General features: G+C 42.4%; 1 protein-coding gene across 1 annotated transcript in view; it reads right to left on the bottom strand.

Moving 5' to 3' along the window:
• FAM98A (family with sequence similarity 98 member A) overlaps window positions 1–18199 on the bottom strand; it is a 133966-nt gene that overhangs the window by 30361 nt on the left and 85406 nt on the right. The window lies entirely within an intron of this gene.

Below are 18199 nucleotides of genomic sequence, written 5' to 3'. Positions count from 1 at the left end.
TTCCTGAGGGTTTTTGTACTACAAAAATGTGTGATTAAAAACCCCCACCTTCCTTCCCCTTTGGAACCCTGAGTACTATGTTTTGTTCCTCCAATTCTTTTAATGCCCCCAATAGGGCCTCGGCCTTCTCAACACAACTGGGAAGGTGTGTGCGACGAGGAGTCTTAGTGGGGGTGGTCTTGTAAATTCCAGGCGGTACCCCCTCCTTCCAATCCCCAAGATAAATTGACTGGAGGAGACTTCCTCCCACTGTGGGAGGAAGGCCCCCAGTCTTCCTCCCACCGTGTTTGTAACGTCATTGGCTTTTTTGGGGCTGTTCAGGAGGGCAAAAAAAAAATCACACCCCCTCTGCCCCCAAGCTTTCTTTTCCCCCTCAGGCTTAGGGACCCCCTTTAGTTTCTGCAGAAAAAACCCTTTGTTTGAACTAGGGGTTTGCATTTAACCGCTGTGCTGTGCGGTCTAGCACTGCTTCCAGTCCTAGGCCGAAAAGCAAATCTCCCGTCAATGGGATACCGCACAGCTGAACTTTAGAGGCACTATTGCTCTGCCAAGTTTTTAGCCACGAGGCTCTTCTGGCCGAGTTGGCTAGGGCCGCGGTTCTGGCAGACATGAGGACAGAATGACTAGCTATACAGTATATGCCACGCCTCGCAGAATAGTAGGGAAAGATGACAATATAGTTTCCTTGGCAGTTCCCGCTTCAATATGAGCCTGAATTTGGGAAAGCCAATGCTCCAGGTTACGGGCCACTACTGTGATAGCCATTTCCTGTTTCCTATGGTTGATTCCCAGGAATATATTCTTTTATCCATAGTATCTGCTAGAGCTCCCATAACTTCAAAGGCCAGATCTGTATGTCTGGAGACCTGGGAGAAGGCAGCGTCCAGTTTGGTCTTCTGAAAACAGAAACCTTTTCAAAGATCTAGAGAAAAAAGGTTTCTGTTCAGGATCATGCCACTCTTACTGCTTCCACCAGGACATCATGGACTGGGAATTTATTTTTTTCTGTTTTCCCATGCCCCTGTACATCTGGTCGTGGAGTGTCAGGGGTTTCTTGTCCGCCTGAATTCCAAGGGTGGTGTAAATTGACCCCAAGAGGTCCTCTACCTCTTCCAGGGAAAGCTTATATCCTGAAGAATTCCTGGACTCCCCGTCTCGGTCCTCCTCCTCCGATTCCTGCCGGGGATCCTGAGGTCGCACTATCCGGCCCCTCCCTAGTCTCCCCTCTGGAGGCCCCAGGAACTCCTTCCACTGTGGCAAGGGTGGCCGTTTGGGAAGGTGCAGAGCCCTGTGCTTGTGGAGGGGTTGTAATTTGGGGTGCAGGTGAAGGATTTGCAGGAATCTGAATCCCTTCAAAAAAGGATTTAAATGACTAAGGTGGAGAAAAACTCCTTCACTGAAGCCACTAATCCCGATTCCTGTCCTGATGCCCTTTCTCTGACTAATGCATCTATACAGTCTTTGCATAATACTTTTGTCCAAGATTCCCCTACAAGAGGTGCACTTTCTGTTAGAGCTATGTGACGATTAGTAGCTTTCTGAAATACATGTAAGAACAAATAAATAATATCACCTTTCACCCCCCCTCCATAAAGGTTACAAACCTGGGGAGTGCTGCAGGCTTTCTAAAAAGGTAAGTATCTGAGCCTTCCCCCCTCTGACCACCCAGAGGGACCCCCCCACACCTAGGAACCATCCGTGGAGGGGGGAAATCCTAGATAGAGAGGACCCCTCCCCAGGGTACCCTTACTTTTGGATGGACGGAGCTAGTATCACTGTGCACTGTCTGGGCATCCACTTCAGACATGGCCATGCTGGTGGTTGCTGTGGAGTCTCAAACTGCCTGTGCCGCATTCCCGACTCCTCTCCAGTCTGCGCCTGGCCCGCTATCAGCCCCGTAACCTGGAACCGGAAATCACGGGTCAAAGGCAAACATCCACCCTCCGCCGGATATGAGGTCACCTGCCGCTCGACCCGCCTGGTTCCACTGCGGCCTGCACCCGTGTATAGGCAGAGCGGAGCTGCCTCCCTGTGAATGCGATGGCGGGGCCCCCAGATCTTCCGCCCGCATGCGGCAAAGATGGGGTGTCGGACTGTGCTGTCAGGTATGTATCCCACCACGTTCCCTGGGAGGGCCCCGGCCTCCCCTACAGGACTTCAAAGCCACAGTCCCCCTGACTGTCTAGCCAGGTTCCTAACAGTGTCTCCCCACCGGAGGAAACACAAACAACTGAAGTCCGGCAGGGGGAAGTGGAATTTTAGGGCTGGTGCAGTGTTTCCTGGGAAGGGGAGGAGCCAAGGTCTCACTGTGGCTGTCCTGAAAGACGGTGAGGGAAAACACCCTCAAAGCATAATGTTCCCACCTCCATGTTTGACAGTGGGGATGGTGTTCTTGGGGTCAAAGGCAGTATTCCTCCTCCTCCAAACACGGCGAGTTGAGTTGATGCCAAAGAGCTTGATTTTGGTCTCATCTGACCAAAACACTTTCACCTAGTTCTCCTCTGAATTGTTTGGATGTTGATTAGCAAACTTCCTGTATATATGGGCCTGTATATGTGCTTTAAGCAGGGGGACCTTGTGGGCGCTGCAGGATTTTCATCCTTCACAGCGTAGTGTGTTACCAATTGTTTTCTTGGTGACTATTGTCCCATCTGCCTTGAGATCATGGACTAGATTCTCTCGTGTAGTTCTAGACTGATTCATCACTGTTCTTATGATCATTGAAACTCCATGAGATGAGATCTTGCATGGAGCCCCAGACCGAGGGGGATTGACAGTTACAGTGGGGCAAAAAAGTATTTAGTCAGCCACCAATTATGCAAGTTCTCCCACTTAAAAAGATGAGAGGGGCCTGTAATTGTCATCATAGGTATACCTCAACTATGAGAGACAAAATGTGGAAACAAACCCAAACAATCACATTGTCTGATTTTTGAAAGAATTTATTTGCAAATTATGGTGGAAAATAAGTATTTGGTCACCTACAAACAAGCAAGATTTCTGGCTCTCACAGACCTGTATCTTCTTCTTTAAGAGGCTCCTCTGTCCTCCACTCATTACCTGCATTAATGGCACCTGTTTGAACTTGTTATCAGTATAAAAGACACCTGTCCACAACCTCAAACATTCACAATCCAAACTTGACTAAGGTGAAGACCAAAGAGCTGTCGAAGGACACCAGAAACAAAAATTGTAGACCTGCACCAGGCTGGGAAGACTGAATCTGCAATAGGCAAGCAGCTTGGTGTGAAGAAATCAACTGTGGGAGCAATAATTAGAAAATGGAAGACATACAAGACCACTGATAATCTCCCTCGATCTGGGGCTCCACGCAAGATCTCACCCCGTGGGGTCAAAATGATCACAAGGACGGTGAGCAAAAATCCCAGAACCACACGGGGGGACCTAGTGAATGACCTGCAGAGAGCTGGGACCAATGTAACAAAGGCTACCATCTAGATATGCTGGGGGCGTGACCGGATGTGGGAGTGAGCGGGTGTGCGAGATCTCCTCTCCCTCCGCTCTGACCAGCTAAGCTACAGGCTGAGGAGACTACCGGTATGTCGGCGGCAGCGTAAGCAGCGGAACCCGGCTAAACTACAGCGCTACTGAGCACACCTGATCCCGGCGCAGACTCGGTGGATGGAGCTGAGGTGGGGTGTGAGAGACCCTGCCAGCGGGCCAGCGGCCAAATGAGGAGACGCTTCGGTGGCGGCTACAGCAGCTTCAGCAGCGGTGGTGTCAGTGAGTGTGGCAGTGAGAGAGCCAGGAAGACGGAGCCATAGGGGTGGTGTGAGAGGCCTCCCCCTGGCTGTCAGTAGCAATCGAGCAGGCCGAACACAGTAACAGCAGAAGCAGCGAACGAAGTAAGTCAATAAAACTAACAACGTAACGCTGTGAAACTGGAGAGTGACCAAGAAGACGCCAGATATAGGTGAAAACTTTCCTTTTTTTTTTCCTCATATACCATGTTCTCTGTGGATGACTTTCATTCCTGGTTCTTGGTTGAAGAGTTGGTTCTTGATTGGTTCTTGAAGAAACTTAACTGAGTTTGCAAGGTGAAACCCTGGTTAAATAGAAACTTGTTGCCTCATTACTTATTGATCTTAAAGAGGCAGCATTTGAAATAGAGGAAAATAGCAGCCCCAGTCCGAAGTGGGAGACGGACGGGGAGCTGGTGTATGAGGCCCCTTTTTCTTACAATATAAATAGAACCAGTGGAACGGTGGATGCAAGCTGCTTATTATAACATCAGCTGTAAGTGAAACTGTGTTGTCCATGTGTCTGTCCACTGCCCCATGAGCTATTGGGCTGATGTTGTGGTAACAGAGATAAACGGAGTGCTACCTTGGCGATACCATTTTTAAGTAAAATCAGCAGACCGGGACTGCAATAATTATACATTATATCTCAAATTACTAAAAGGAAAGGCTTTTTTTTGTTTTTCTTTCCCTCCTCCTATTTTTTTCTTCCCCAGGATATAATAGCATGGCTGGGAAGCGGGCAGCAGAGGAAAAATTAAACCAGCACCAGTTACAAAATCAGTCACAGCAAGTAGGAGGTCAGGTTACACGCTCTGCAAAAAATCAGACAAACCAAGTGAAAGTCGCAGCTGCAGCAGCGGCAGCAACAAAGTTAGAGCTTTTTACTAGGACCTCCCTATCACCAGTAAAATCCCAACAATCAATTCAAACAGGTACCTTGGCGGGTAGGAAAAGCCAAAGTAGCGGGTTAATATCGGCCGTAACAAGTCCAATCGCAGTGCCGCCCACAAAAGGTCACGGGGTGGGAAAACTTTATACTACAAGTGGTGACACAGAATTCAAAAGGCTATCTAATATAACCGAGGCAGATATGGAGGGAGGCCAAAGTGGAGGAGTGGAAGAGCCAACAATGAGGGACCTCCTGTATGCAATTACTGCATGTAAGGAATCAATATCTGGTTTGGCTACTCAGTTAAAAAGCATAAGGGAGGAACTGGTAGTGATGGGCAGCAGACTGAAAGAAACGGAGGGAAGAACAACAGCCCTAGAGGAAAGATTAAGTTCTGTGGAAGACGTGCTATCCCCACTTAGACAAGATATAATTGATATGAAGAAATACATAAAAAAATCAATCAGCTAAAATAGATGAACTAGAAAATAGAAACCGGAGAAATAACATAAGAGTAATAGGCATGCCTGAACGGAGCGAGGGATCTGACCCTATAGAATTTCTGGAGGGATGGATCAAGGAGACATTTGGGACTACATCTTTTTCTCTTTTCTTCGGCATTAAACGTGCCCATCGAATTCCCTTTAAACCCTGACAGGGCAAGGAGTACCCGAGACCTATAATTATGAAAATGTTCAATTTTAGAGATAAAGTATCTTTGCTTCGGAAGGCGATAGAAATGAGAGAGATCCTATATAGGGGGGTAAGAATTTCATTATATCAGGACTTTTCTCCGGACCTGCAAAAACTCAGGGCGGCATACATGCCGATTAAACGTGTGCTACAGCAAAAAAAGATAGACTATGCATTACTGTACCCCGCCCGCATGAGAATAACTACAAGGAATGGGACACTTTTTGTTGATTCCCCCCAAAATGTGGAAGAATGGCTGGAGAATAAAGAGAGAACAATACGGAATGTAGGAGAAGAGAGACTAGAGACTAATTAGATTTTGTTTTTTGTTTTTTTTCTCCTCCTGAGGTAATAGGGAGGAGGGAAGGGAAAGGGGAAACAGAGACAATAAGTAACACATCAAAGAAATAAGTAAATAACAAACCACAAGTAAAAATAAGAATCAGGGAGTGATGTAGGGACAGATTATAAAATAGCAAAGGTTAGAATACACTTATTAAAACACATTGAGTCGACATGATAAATTATTTTGCTTATGAACATAAAAAATTAAAACACATGAATAGCACTAATAAGGTTGAAGGAATAGGATTATAAATTAGCAAAAGGTTTGATATACACTCTTTAGAACACATTGAGCTGACACGATAAACTGCTTTGTTTATAAGTACAAAAAACTAGAACACATGAATAGCACTAACAAAGTCAGAGAGGGGGGGAGGGGGTGAGATAGGGACCCCTGGGGCAAGGGGGTATTGAAATGTATGGCACAGGTAAGGTATGCCAGTGCAGTTTGGGGAATGAGAGTAAGTGGGAGGTCAGGAACATAGCCCCTAGGGTAGGCCCAGTTGGGCAGGGAGGGGAGGTAGGGGGTGGGTGGGAGACAGGGTGGGGGAGACAGGAGGGTAAGGGGGGGGAAAGGGGGAGGAGAGGGGAGGGTGGTAAGGGAGGTAGGGGAGGAGTGGGTGGGAAAGGCACAACTCAAACAAATAGTGAAAAACACCACAAACATAAGTTTATTCACAAATACCTCTTATGTTTCACCACTGATGGTGGGGGGATTAGGGGGAAGGCTGATAGATATGTATTACACACTGAGGGGATCCAAGGGGTAGGTAAAACTCAGAAAGACAATTGTATTTTCACTTTTTGCTTATGTTGTTGTCTTATAATTATTTGAATTGGCATGATTCCCTATAAGAGTAAGGAAAAGGGGAAAAATAAGGGTCTACTTCTAATGACATGGAATGTGAGAGGGTTGAGGGATAGAGACAAGAGAAGTGCAATGTTTAGATATTTTGATAAAATGAATCCTCAGATAATCTGTCTACAAGAAACACATTTGTGTCCAGACTCTGTTCACTTACTGCGTTCAAGGAGATACCCGATACAGTTCCATTCCATGCACACCTCATACTCAAGGGGAGTTAGTATAGTGGTCTCCTCGGATGTCTCCTTTGAATGCATAGAACAGAGGGTGGATAAGGAAGGAAAATGTGTCTTTTTGCTATGTAAAATTAACGGACTAATGTGCATAATTGCATCTATATACATACCCCCACCATTCTCACCAGTTCCACTTGGGTGTCTATCACAATTTATAGCCTTACACCCGGATGTCCCGGTGCTAGCACTGGGTGACTAGAATAACATTTTAGATAATTCCAAAGATAGAATGTCCTTGACACCTAGAACTATGAGACAGACAGTTGGCAGGACGGCTTTTGCTGCCCTGCTTACGGAAATAGGACTCCGGGATGTATGGAGAGAGAGACATGAAAAGGACAGATGCTACTCATGTTATTCTGCAACACACGATGGTTTCTCCCGTATTGACCTGGGTCTAGGGAATGAGGCACTCTTGCAGCTAGTAGAGGACTCAGCATATTAGCCACGCCTACTATCTGACCATTCCCCATTTTGGGTACGGTTAGACACCACAGGAATGCTGGGGCGACCATTATGGAAGGTGAACCCCTACTGGTTAACTTTGTTCCCGCAGGTAGATAGAACAAGAGAGGCACTACGGGAGTTCCTGCAATTTAATAGGGGATCTGCTAGTGCTGTGGTAGTATGGGATACACTCAAGGCATTCTTGAGGGGATGTCTCATTAAAGAAATTGCGGGAATTAAAACACGTTCCAGGGAATGGGAGAACAGGGTACGGGAAGAACTGAAAGAAAGGGAGCAGGCCTTAATAAGAGATCCATCAAAACCTAATCAAGAATCCTGGAAGGAGGCACAAGCAGTATATAACTCGGTTTGGTTATCAGCAGCAGAGAAGAGAAGATACTTTCAGCAACAAAGTTACTTTGAAGAAGGGGAAAACACTGGCCGTCTTTTAGCTTATAGCTAGAGAGCAACGAGACTCTACTAATATCCTGGCCGTGAGGGCTAAATCTGGGGAGAGGCAGACCCTTAGCTCAGACATTCTGAGCAGCTTTCAACTGTTTTACAGGGATTTGTACTCCAGTAAAACTAGTTATATTCCATCTGATTTGGTACAGTTCTTACAAACCTGTCCGCTCCCGCAGATATCGGAGGCGGACAGGGAATTGTTAAACTGCCCAATAACATTAGTGGAATTAAGAGAAGCACTAGAGGGGACAAAACACCACAAATCACCAGGCCCAGACGGGATTCCGGCAGAGGTATACTCCCATTATAGAGAGGACCTCTTACCTATATTATTGCAGGCCATAAGGGAGGCTGAGGAAGTGGGCTACCTACCAGATAGCATGCAAGAGGCAATAATAACAGTAATTTTAAAGCCCGGGAAAGATAAACTCCTATTGGACTCATACCGCCCAATTTCGCTATTAAATGCGGATGTAAAATTGTTTGCCAGTGTTTTGGCTAAAAGATTATCTCGAGTGATTGGCAAGCTGGTCCATTGTGATCAGTCTGGTTTTATACCTACCCTCTCTACATCGGATAACATAAGGAGACTCTACATGAACCTACAGATGCCAGTGGACAATCCGGGGGTAGAGCCATTCTGTCACTGGACGCCTCAAAAGCGTTTGATAGTGTGGAGTGGCCCTACCTCATGGAAACACTGAAAAGATTTGGATTGGGAAGTAAGTTTGTATCTTGGGTAGAGATACTTTATTTTAAACCCAGAGCCAGAATACGCATCAATAATAATCTCTCGCCTCCATTTGAATTGTATAGGGGGACTAGACAGGGGTGCCCACTGTCTCCATTGCTGTTCGCCTTGGCAATAGAGCCATTAGCCATAATGATCCGGAATTCAACGGAGGTGGTGGGGTTCCGTAGATATCAGAGAGAAGAAAAAATATCTTTGTACGCAGATGATGCACTTATATATCTGGGCGATACGACCTCACCTCTGCGGGCAGTAATGGAGATAGTGGGAGAATACGGCAGTTTTTCAGGCTTTGATATTAACTGGTCAAAATCAACTCTAATGCCCATAGACCAGCTGAGGGACCGACTACCAGTGGGAGCGGAACAAATAGCAATAGTTAATAGCTTTAAGTATCTGGGAGTAGTGGTGTCCCCGAATCCGGCCGAGTATCTTCGGTTGAATTTGGAGCCATTGCTCTCTAGACAGAAAGAAAAAAGCAATAGCTGGTGTAGGCTCCCCCTATCAGTTATAGGATGAGCAAACTTAATAAAAATGGTGTGGGCACCACAGCAATTATATGTCTTACATAATTCACCGATATGGATACCAAAAAAGTGGTTTAAGCGAGTTGATACACTGAGGGAACTGATATGGAAAAAAAAGGCACCCAGAATTAGCCTGGAAACACTGCAATATGAAAAGGATAGAGGAGGGCTGGCAATACCCAATTCTAAGCTGTATTTCCTGGCATCACAGCTACAACAAATGGCAGGGTGGGGTCGAAAGGGGAATGAGGACCCTACATATAAACTGGTGACCATATTGGAACCCACGCTAGAAGCGGCCTCACATTTGGAAATGGACTTGCCAAGTATGAAGGGGGTAGAACCTATAAATACGCTTTTTAAAAAGGTATGGGGAGAGGTTCGGAAAGCGCTAAAAATAACAGGTGTGCTCCCATTCATGCCAATTTGGCATAATAGAAGATACCCTGAGATCCAGGAACTACAAGGGTTTACACACTGGAAAGAAAAGGGGATTCAGTTCTTCCCACAATTATATGAGGGAGAGGTGTTGAAGACATATGAACAACTATGCAGGGAATTCCATTTGAACCCGAGGGGTTTCTATCAATACCTCCAACTTCGACATGCGTTACAGGTACAACAAATAACACATTCTCAGACAGTACCAACAGTATCACTCTTGAGTGAGGTTTTTTTGGTAGACACAAGGAAAGGGTTAATATCAAAAATATATAGGGAGTTGCTGAGGTCTGTTCAGGATCATACTCTGTTAAAGTGCCGAAATAAATGGGTAGAGGATATAGGAGAGATAGAAGAAAAACAATGGGAAATGGCGCTTGAGGCTATTCCGGTGGTGTCGCTTTCCGCAACCCAAAGACTGTCACAATTATTTATTCTCCACAGGGCCTATAGGACATCAGTACAGCTTTATAAATGGGGACGAGGAGATTCCCCACTGTGCCCTAAGTGTAGAGTACACAGAGGGGATTTCATCCATCTAATTTGGAGGTGCCCAAAGCTGTATAGATACTGGGATGAGGTCTCCCAGCATATTTCAAGGTTGGCGCGGGTTCCCATCCCCCTAAACCCGACCGTATACTTGCTTGGAGCCATAAATGCTAAAATGTTTCCGTGAGGAAAGTACTTTTTGTTAACTAGACTGATGTACCTTGCCAGAAAACTTATTGCAAAGTACTGGATGGCCCCAATGGTGCCTACAGTGAAGCAATGGATTGCCTACGTCAATTCGCTTCTCCCCAGAGAACTACTGGCTTATAGCCGTAGAAGTGATAGGGGTAAATTCGATAAGATATGGCAGTCATGGTTGGGGGATGTGGACCTGGCCCCGCACCAATTGATAGTAGAAAGGCTTCAGATGTAGAGACAGGGGGGGGAAGTGTAGAGAGGAAGAGGGAGATAGAGACATCCGAGGGAAAGGAAGACGAGGAGGAAGTGTGCAGGGAAGGGGAGAAGGGAGAGAGAGACAGAAAGATGGCCTGTAAAATCAATGATAATACAATTAGATAATCAAGAACATTGGATAGGGGGGAAGTTAGTGGCAATTGTGAGTGTGGTGAATGAAACACCAAAGGTAATAGGAAAGTTTTGTTGTGATGGAGGGGGGGTACAGGGAGGGGAGGGGAGGAAGGGTGGAATAAAATAAAGAAAATGGAGTAATAAATTAGTAGTAGAGATACAATTTTGTATGGAATGAGGGTAGAAACACAAGAATGGGCTTGTATAAACCACACATTTTATTCTATGTTTTTGTATTATTAAATAATATGAATGATTGAACCTATGTTTCTTATGTCGCCAGTCTTAGCCCCTGCGTGGGCTGACTTGGCGCTTGTCTTGTATTACTGCAAATTTTCTGGTATATTTGCAATAAAAATGATTGAAGCAAAAAAAAAGTTAAAAAAAAACAAAAAAAACAAAACAAAGGCTACCATCAGTAGCACACTACGCCGCCAGGGACTCAGATCCTGCAGTGCCAGACGTGTCCCCCTGTTTAAGCCAGTACATGTCCGGGCCCATCTGAGGTTTGCTAGAGAGCATTTGGATGATCCAGAAGAGGATTGGGAGAATGTCATATGGTCAGATGAAACCAAAGTAGAACTGTTTGGTAGAAATACAACTCGTCGTGTTTGGAGGAGAGAATGCTGAGTTGCAACCAAAGAACACCATACCTACTGTGAAGCATGGGGGTTGCAACATCATGCTTTAGGGTTGTTTCTCTGCAAAGGGAACAGGACGACTGATCCATGTGCATGAAAGAATGAATGGGGCCATGTATCGTGAGATTTTGAGTTCAAACCTCCTCCCATCAGCAAGGGCACTGAAGATGAAACGTGGCTGGGTCTTTCAGCATGATAATGATCCCAAACACACCGCCCAGGCAATGAAGGAGTGGATTTGTAAGAAGCATTTCAAGGTCCTGTAGTGGCCTAGCCAGTCTCCAGATCTCAACCCCCATAGAAAACCTTTGGAGGGAGTTGAAAGTCCGTGTTGCTCAGCGACAGCCCCAAAACATCACTGCTCTAGAGGAGGTCTGCATGGAGGAATGGGCCAACATACCAGCAACAGTGTGCGACAACCTTGTGAAGAATTACAGAAAACGTTTGACCTCTGTCATTGCCAACAAAGGATATATAACAAAGTATTGAGATGAACTTTTGATATTGACCAAATACTTATTTTCCACCGTAATTTGCAAATAAATTCTTTCAAAAATCAGACAATGTGATTGTCTGGATTTGTTTCCACATTTTGTCTCTCATAGTTGAGGTATACCTATGATGACAATTACAGGCCTCTCTCATCTTTTTAAGTGGGAGAACTTGCACAATTGGTGGCTGACTAAATACTTTTTTGCCCCACTGTATATTGTGTTTCTTCCATTTGCGAATAATCGCACCAACTGTTGTCACCCTCTCACCAAGCTGCTTGCTGATAGTCTTGAAACCCATTCCAGCCTTGTGTAAGTCTACAATCTTGTCCCTGACATCCTTGGACAGCTCTTTGGTCTTGACCATGGTGGAGAGATTATTTGATTGATTGCTTCTGTGGACAGGTGTCTTTTATACAGGTAAAATGAGTGCTCCTAATCCCAGCTTGTTACCTGTATAGAAGACGCCTGGTAGCCAGAAATATTGCTGATTGATAGGGGGTGAAATACTTATTTCATGCAATAAAATGCAAATTGATTTAAAACTTTTTTCAAATGCGTTTTTCTGGATATTTGTTATTCTGTCTCTCACTGTTAAAATAAACCTACCATTACAATTCTAGACTGATCATTTCTTTGTCAGCGGGCAAACGTACAAAATCAGCAGGGGATCAAATAATTTCTTCCCTCACTGTGTGTAATTATAGATAGAATATATATATATATATATATATATATGAATATATATATATATATATATATATATATATATATATATATATATATATATATGAATATATTTTAGTAACATGGTCTTGAATTAATTTGTTAGGAAAAATTACCTTTTTTTTTTTTGTGTGTGCAAATTAACAAATCTTGGTTACAATCAATGGATTGCATTTGTGGGAGTATTTTGTAGTATAGTGTCCCATAGAACTGAATATATATATATATATATATATATATATATATATATATATATATATATATATATATATATATTCAGTTCTATGGGACACTATACTACAAAATACTCCCACAAATGCAATCCATTGATTGTAACCAAGATTTGTTAATTTGCACACACAAAAAAAAAAAAGGTAATTTTTCCTAACAAATTAATTCAAGACCATGTTACTAAAATGAAATACACCCCAATAAAAGTCTTAGGAGCAAAGCTAAATTTTAAACAAAATCCTAACTAACAAGAATTCAACTACAGACGAGTCTAATTATTCATGAAACAGGTGTCCAGCACACAGTTAATTATAAAAGGGCGTTGCCTAAAGAAAACCCCTTCCCATTTCATGCTGTCAGCAATTGCACCACATGGAAGAGAAATGTCAAGGCCTGAGAAAGTAAATTTCTTTACACAAAAAAGGTGAAGAAGATCAGCAAAGCTTTACTCATTAGTCACAATACTGTAGCAAAAGTGATACAAAAATTTGATGGAACTGCAACCATCTCACAGAGACGTCCAGGCTGTCCACGGAGATAAACACTTGACAGGCGCGTCTTCTGATGAGAAGGGTTGAAAGCCATGCAAGTTCACTGCAGTTAGCTAAAGAAGTAAAAAGCCAAACCAGACACTGCAGAGGAATGGCATGCATGGTTGTCCTCCACGAAGGAAGCCTCTCCTAAAGCCCATGCACAAAAAAACCTGCCTAGAATTTGCCAGGGCCCCATGTTGAAAAAGAAGACTACTGGGACTCTGTACTCTGGAGTGAGGAGACCAACATAAAAGTTTTTGGAACTGATGGCTTCAAAACTGTATGGTGTTGCAAATGTGAGGAGTACAAAGAAAAATGCATGGTGCTTACAGTGAAACATGTTGGTGGCAGTGTCCTCCTGTGGGGCTGCTTGAGTGCTGCTGGTGTCGGGGAGCTGCATTTCATTGATGGTATCATGAATTCACAAATGTACTGCTCTATATTGAAAGAGAAGATGCTACCTTCACTCAATGCCCTTGGTTGTCGTGCACTTTTCCAACATGACAATGATCCAAAACACACATCTAAGGGCACTGCTGAGGAAGAACAGGGTGAAAGGGATTCAGTGGCCAAGTAGGACTCCTGATCTGAACCAAATCGAACACCCATGGGGAATTCTGAAGAGACAAGTTGCGCATCAATCTCCATCCAGCATCCAGGCTCTAAGACCCCTTTCACACCGAGGTGCTTTTGTGCTTAAAAAAAAAAAAAAAAAGCTCACGAAAACCTATTTCCATTAAAATCAATGAATGCTTTCACACGGAGGCGGTGAAAAAAAGTCCTGCAAGCAGCATCTTTGGAGCGCTTAAAAAAGCACTTTAAACGCCCCTGTCCATTTAAAGGAATGGGAAGCGCTTCAAAAGCACCGCAAAATGGCTCTTTTGAGTAATGTGACCATAAAAAAGTGCCCTTCTAATGCTGCAAAAACGCCTGACGTTTTTTTATGGGCAGTTTGAGCGCCTCAGTGTGAGAGGGGTCTAAAAGAGGTCATTCTTGAAGAATGGAAAAAGATAGATGTTGCAATATGTTGCCAACTTGTTCATTCCATGCCTAGAAGACTTGGTGCTGTCCTTACAAATCATGGAGGTTAAACAAAAGTTTTTGTTGTGGTGTGTATTCATTTTTGCATAAATTTGAGTAAAACTGAAGACTTTGAAATCCGAGTTATATTATTAACCCTACTTTCATCTAATGAGCTAAACAAATGTTCTATAAAACTCAAAATTTTGGAAATGATTGTGTTAATTCAGAGATTGATTAAAATCTTACTTTTCAAAAGGGGTGTACTCATTTATGCTAAGCACTGTACCATAGTCTGTGGACTCTAACTTTTCTACAGACTAAATAACACACTGATTTGGGTTATTTTCACCAAAAATGTAGCAAAACATTTTGGCCTAAATTTATGGAGAAAGTTTCTTTTCAAATTTTAGAACAGAAAATTAAAAAAAAATAAAAAATAAAAAAAGTTTTAGTTTTCTTTTTTAGCAAAAAATTAAAAATCCAGTGGTGATTAAATACCACCCAAAAAGAAGCTGTATTTGTGTGAAAAAAAAAGATAAAAATGTCATATGCAGTGTTGCATGACTGCGTATTTGTCAAAGTGTGACAGCACCGAAAGCTGAAAATTGGCCTGGGCACGAAGTGCCTGGTATTGAAGTAGTTAGACACCTATTCCCATCCACACTCCCCTGGCAGGTAGAGGACTCATTCTACCCCAGTAATGCTACCCCTGAGCAGATATCCTCATCATCATGCAACCGGGCATCTTTACTGGGGTGCATCAACTCAGGACTGGCCTCTCTGACACACTTTTTCCTCTTTCCTGTATTCTAACTGTATCCCAGCTACCTACCTCTGGGTCCTGAACCTTCATTTCCCCCCTCTCCCCGGTGGGACACTGATGTAGGCTATGCGCACCCTGCTTGGAGATTATTATCTCTTAACACCCAGATCTGTCGGTCTGCATTTCGCACAGGTGATAAGATATCTGTGACACTGATATTTTTGAAGAAAGGACAACCTGCCAGTGTAGTGCAATTTGTGGTTGTTTGTTTCTGTTATTCCACTGGTGACATGTTCCTGGTTTCCAGTGCCCTGAGCTGACACTGTATATTAGGCATCTAGCTAAACATCAATATCATTTCTTCTACTCTTTTTTGACACCCTACTCCTTAAGAAGCTTGTTGTGAAACACAAAGAGGTGCCTTATCCACAATCAGAGCGATCCTTAGCACTATGACCATACATTTAAAAACCATACTTTGTAATGAAGGATTACATTGTAGCAATGCATGGCTGTTGCGGTTTCGCCCCATAAGGGTGCTTGGAATACTCAATGACATACTTTTAACTGGCTTTTAATATTCGTGATTTAAATAACATTTTGGGTTTTATATAATGTTTTTTTTGACTATGTACTTTTGTTGAGAGGTTACACCATGAAAGTCCCATATCTACCCCTATCTCTGTTTTTTGTGGGATACAGATGACATGTTCAAATTGTTAACGTTCCACAAGGTTACCAGATATTTCTTTGGCTCCAGAATCTGCGCTCCTAAACAACTAGCTCACACATGATTCTTTCACAGCACCCTAAAGACTTTTTTTTTTTTTAGTAAAAAAAACAAAAAAAAAAAAACAAAAAACAAAAACACACTATAAAATAAATCTACTTTTCAAATTTACAGTATATTTTTTTTTTTCATAGACACGTTTTTCTTTTCTACACAGAGAAATGCTAGACCTTCCAGCCACTGGGGTCTCTCCTTATTTACGGTGTGTACCAACAGGCATACTTTTGCTATTACATTTGTATAGGGCTTATTGTAAACTGAAGTACATTTCTACTTTCAGCCAAGGAAAAAAATAAATACAGCATTGCCCTCTAGTGGCCTGAGCTTGGACAGTTTTTTAAGCAATACAAAAGGTGTAAACATAAAAGGTTTGTTATAAGTAGGGAATTAAAGTGGTAGTAAACTGCGGCTTTAAAAAAATATATATACCCTGCAAGCATTGGCATAATGTGCTAATATATACCCATCTTCGGAGCTCCCTCGGCTACGGCACGGAGCTCAGAAGGTCCGGTACGGTAAACTGGATCTTCAGAACGTATGCACCGATGACATCACTGGCTGCATCCAAGGTGAATACTTCCTAAACACAGCAAGTTTAGGAGATATTTACTGTGCCTATAATAAGGCTTCCCTGTAGGTACAAGATCCAAAAATGTGTTTACTACCGCTTTAATGAGGCTACTAACTTCCAGGTGTCACTTTTTGCACAAGCTAAAAATGCTAAATAATCTGGCTAGTTACTACTTAATTTCAATGTAGACATTAATTCTTAGGAACAAAAACCTGAATAAAATGATAATAGGCTTTAAAACTAGACGTTCATTGACTTCGTATGTACATAAAAAGTCACTAACAGACAAATCTTACATTTGGTAACACTTGATTATTTTTATTAAAGAGAACTTCAAACATGTCTAATTACCTACAGAGATTTCAGTTACTATTTACCCATAAACATGGTTGTACTTTTATAGTAAGCCATTACGTACATGGACTTTAACCTTACTGAAATCAATCATACTGAGGTCAACACAAGACTATAGTAAACCAAAACCTTGCTGCTAGGAGTTACTTCATTCGGCACACCAACTGCTTTTTGCACAACTCACATTTACTTTAAAGCGTAGCTCCACTTTTGTTGAGAACAAAAAAACATTCCCCTCTGGGTGATCAATGTACACTGCAAGTATTATAACAACCTTTGTTACAAATTTCCACCTTTTGTTATTCTGAAGAAATCCTTGCATGTTCCTCTGTGCTGAGTGAGTCTAATGGGAGAGGTTTCATAATTATCTATCAAGTGTGCACCTGCAGAGCACTAATGAGGAAATCTGCTGGGCCTGCATCCCTTAAGACATGTTCCTACGGGGAGTATCTCACCAAAAATGAGATTTTTGTTGCAGGGGACGCCTGAAATGTGACTTACATCTTAGGCAGACTTCTAGGAAAATTGGTGAGCCAATCACACAAGCAGAAAATTATGTTTCTGGGTGGTGGTCAGTACACACTGTGTACAGAACAATTCCAGGAAGCCATATTGCATTGCATTTACAGAAAATTACAGCATCTGCAGATTGAAAAGGAAAGGTCATTTTTTAATAACATTCAATTAGAATATAACTTGTGTGGCATTTGTATACACTATATTTTTTCTTTATTTACTACTTTTTTTTCTCCACGAAAATGGAGTTACCCTTTAACTGAAATTTAGAACATCACTTCACATGGGCAAGAGTAACCAAGTGAGATGGTGCAGCAAGCCATAACTGCAATGGTATAAACTAGAGGTCGACCGATATGGGTTTTTCTCTGGCTGATGCTGATTTTTTTGGGCTGATATGTTAGGGCGATTTTTTTTTTAACCCCTTCCTCGGCCGCTAGCAGCTGAATGGCGCCGCTAAAATGACGATAAAGCGCCGCTAAAACTAGCAGTGTTTTAACGTCAACGCATTCCTGCTCCAGTGTGGGAGCAACCTTAAGTGATACAGAAATTTTTTCACATTTAAACATTAAACAAACCTCCAATCAGTACACGTGTATGTATAATTTAGATTAAAAAAAACAAAAAAAACCCCCCAAAAAACCCACTATATCTTAAATATTAAATACACAAAAACAGGTAATCAAAACTTTTGGATGAAAAAAAAATGGGCTAACTTTACTGCTTAGTTTTTTTTTTAAATCATTAGTGTATTTTTATAAAAAAAATTGCGTTTAAAAGACCGCTGCGCAAATACCGTGTGACATAAAATATTGCAACAACCGCTATTTTATTTCCTAGGGTCTCTGCTAAAAAAAAAATATATATATATATATATATATATATATATATATATATATATATATATATATATATAATGTTTGGGGGTTTGAAGTGATTTTCTAGCAGAAAATACAGGATTTTTACTTGTAAGCAACAAGTGTCAGAAAAGATTTAGTCTTTAAAAAGGTTAAACTGAGAGCTTCTACACACAGAGTTCAGTTTATTCATAAGTGTAAAC

This window comes from Aquarana catesbeiana, linkage group LG04 (genome assembly GCF_042186555.1).
Source record: "Aquarana catesbeiana isolate 2022-GZ linkage group LG04, ASM4218655v1, whole genome shotgun sequence".
NCBI lineage: Eukaryota > Metazoa > Chordata > Amphibia > Anura > Ranidae > Aquarana > Aquarana catesbeiana.
Note: the sequence above shows the minus strand (reverse complement) of the source record. Positions and strands in the feature narration are given on the sequence as shown.